Below are 3,299 nucleotides of genomic sequence, written 5' to 3'. Positions count from 1 at the left end.
TTTTAATAATTATATATATTAATATTTTATTTTTTTTACTAAAATTTTAAACAAATATTACACTAAAAATTAAATCATTTTTTTTGTCGTCGATATCATCTTTGCCTATTCAAGATATTATATAACATCAGAGAAGACTGCATTTTTCTCTTCATTTTCGAAAACAGTACAATATCATTATTGGATAAATTTATACTCTTACATTTTTTTTTAAATTACCAACTCGGATATTCTTGAAGAGAAAGAACCATATCAGTATACCGTTAATAAGTTTTGTAAAATATTGTCTTTTCTGTCGATCGCTATATATATGTAGAACAGAAGGGAAAGAAATAAAATGTGAAACTAAAAAAATAGCTATTTCTTAAAAATATATATCATTCTCTTTATTTTTCTTTTACGACATAATCCTCGGATTAATGTTCTGTTGCGGAAATCAGATGTGAATAAACATCCTTTCTTTTACATACTTATCATTACAGAGTATCCACATTTTGAACAGTGCGCTCTTTCTCTTTTTCGCTGTCAAAAATTAGTTATAATATATTTATATAAGTGTTAGATTATGTTGCATTATGTACACATACAGAAATAATGAATAATTGCGACTGTTTAAAAAATGAGCAAGTTGCAAAATATAAACTTTGGCATATCGTTGCATCAACCTTGTATATAATATTACATCAGAATAATCTTAGAGTTTGTATTGCAATGCAATCTGTACAAGATATTTCTAAACAGTGCGTACGCGCGAAAAATACAAAACTACTGCATAGCATGTTATATCGAGTTGGCCGACTTCAATTTCTTTTCCCGGTTTCTTTAAAATTGCGATGTTGTTTTAATCATGGTATATTTTTTTCCACCATAATTTCGGTGACACACTCAATCAATCATATATAATTATCTAGCGATACCGGCAGCATTAGTGACAGCGAAGAACATCTTTGTGAAGAATGTATATACATACATACGTATGTATGTTTCACATGTGTTCTATGTGCTCCAATCATAAATTAAATCGCATCGGAGACACCCAGTGATAATCCATAATTTCTTCCTCGCGACAACAATCATTCGTTTCCTTCCTTTCGTTTAGAATTCGAGTAATGTCGAGTGCTAGTTTAAAATGGCTGTGTACGATTTAATGTCGCTTAGAGAAACATCACACATGTTAATTAACATTCCGCATATGATTTACAACGCCATAAAGTAACGTATACTTTGAGCAAAAGAAAAAAGAAATCTCAGCGTAATCAGCAGTACAATTCGTACGAGTATTATTATACTTAATATGTAGTCGCGTTGTTAAAGAGCACTTATGCGCTAACGGGGACGGGTTCACAGCTCAGAATTGCACTTGACCCGTCATTGACTAGTAGTACTCGATATACAAGATAATATAGCGTCTGTTTCTTCTTAGCTGCACTTTTGTTGTTATTATTATATTCAAAAGATACAGAATCTTCAATATTCGTAGGAAAATGGAGCTTGCGAGAACACTACATAAAAGTATGGCTAGAAGAAACAGCGGTGTAACTACATCGTCAGTAAATGTCGAACCAACAGCCGTGTCTCTCGCGTATGTAACGCGTATGAAACGCGAGTGCTCAAATACATCTATCGGACCGTCAATGAAGCAAAATAACATCGAGAATTATTTGCGCACGTATACAAAACTTAATTTTAAATTCCGTTGCAATGCCGCTTCATTCTCCTTTGAACAGCACTGGATTCATAACGATCGAAAAAATTAAAGCAAAAGCTATAAAAAGATGTATAAAACAAAAGTGCTGTTTTAAAAAAAAAAATACACAAAGATTCACACAATTTCGATTGTAATTCACGATCAGTCAAATTATAGTTGCACTCCGTGAGTATTCTATAAAATGAGTATTCTCATAAAATGAAACAAAAAAACTTTAAATGTATTTTTTTTCTTTTTCTCGTGTCAAAACAGCTGTCTTACCTGCGTGCTGTTTTTCAAGCATCAATTTTTTTTATCCTAATGTGCGCTCCAATTCCGATGAATAATTGACAGTGTAAAAAATCATTTTGAGTATTTACTCGTGCCTAATACCATATATAGATAATAAAGTACTGAAATTGTGTAATTGAATAGCCGGTATAATAGTAATCACTAAATTCTGCGTAGAAAACTTCGATAGGACGTTGTGAAGAAAATTTGGGCCCAGAAAGCTGCCGACTTTATAAAATATTCGCAAAATACATGTTGGATTTGTGCTTTGCGAGCCTTTCCTAAGTTTACATAATAGATAATCGAAAGCCTCCGACAATTCATTTGCATTCAGCTCCATGGATGGCAAACTCGCCTCCGTTGTCAAATTACCAGTGGAATTGGATGAACCTGTTCATAAAAATATTAAATTTTTGAAGAAAAAGCTTTTGTTAAAAATATTTTTAAATATTCACACGAACTGATTTAAGTGTAAAAAATTAACTGATATTAATAATTTATTCAGATTTATTGTATTATTTTCTACTCTATTAATTATATTATTATTAAAATATTATATTATTTTATAAATATTATATTATTTTTTTTACTATTTTTAAACTATAAATTTCAGTATTTTATATTTAAAATGGATAAAAAAATATATTTATGAAAAGAAGTTCGAAAAATATATTTTAAATAAGTTATTAAAAGAAATTTACCGGTAGACATGTAACATACAATCGCCGAAACATTATTTTCATAATTCCATCTACGCCTGATGGCTATCCTAAAATTAGCCACACATTTTCCTGTTTCCTCGTCTGCAATAAATAATAAGATATATGTAATAATAATAATACATCTCTCGCTTTTAATTTAAATTAAAAAATATAAAAATATATTTGCTGTAAGTTATACTGTAAAAATAACAAAAAATGAAGAAAAAAAATATTTTCTATTTAACTTACAGCAAATATATCTTCGTCAGATAAGCTTTGAATACTTACACTCGAATCGGTTATTATCCCTATGAGCCCAAACACACCACTCAACTTGAGCACCACGTGGTAAATTTGGTACAACAACGTAATCTATAATAGCATTTCTAGTCCTCCTTTCCCACTCTTTTCTCGCATCTGCTATGTAACTAGAATGAGTCAGGAAACAGATACCTTGTACTATATCTCGAAGTTTCGCATCCATAGCCTTAACAATACGGTCTATGTGCCTCAACGTTAAACGACACTGCCGTTTAATATTCATGTCTAGAAGATTCATATTGCCAGGCACCAAAGGTATTTGCCCAGCAACTAAAATAACATCACCTACCTGTACAGAA

This window comes from Atta cephalotes (genome assembly GCF_000143395.1).
Source record: "Atta cephalotes unplaced genomic scaffold scaffold00023, whole genome shotgun sequence".
NCBI lineage: Eukaryota > Metazoa > Arthropoda > Insecta > Hymenoptera > Formicidae > Atta > Atta cephalotes.
Note: the sequence above shows the minus strand (reverse complement) of the source record.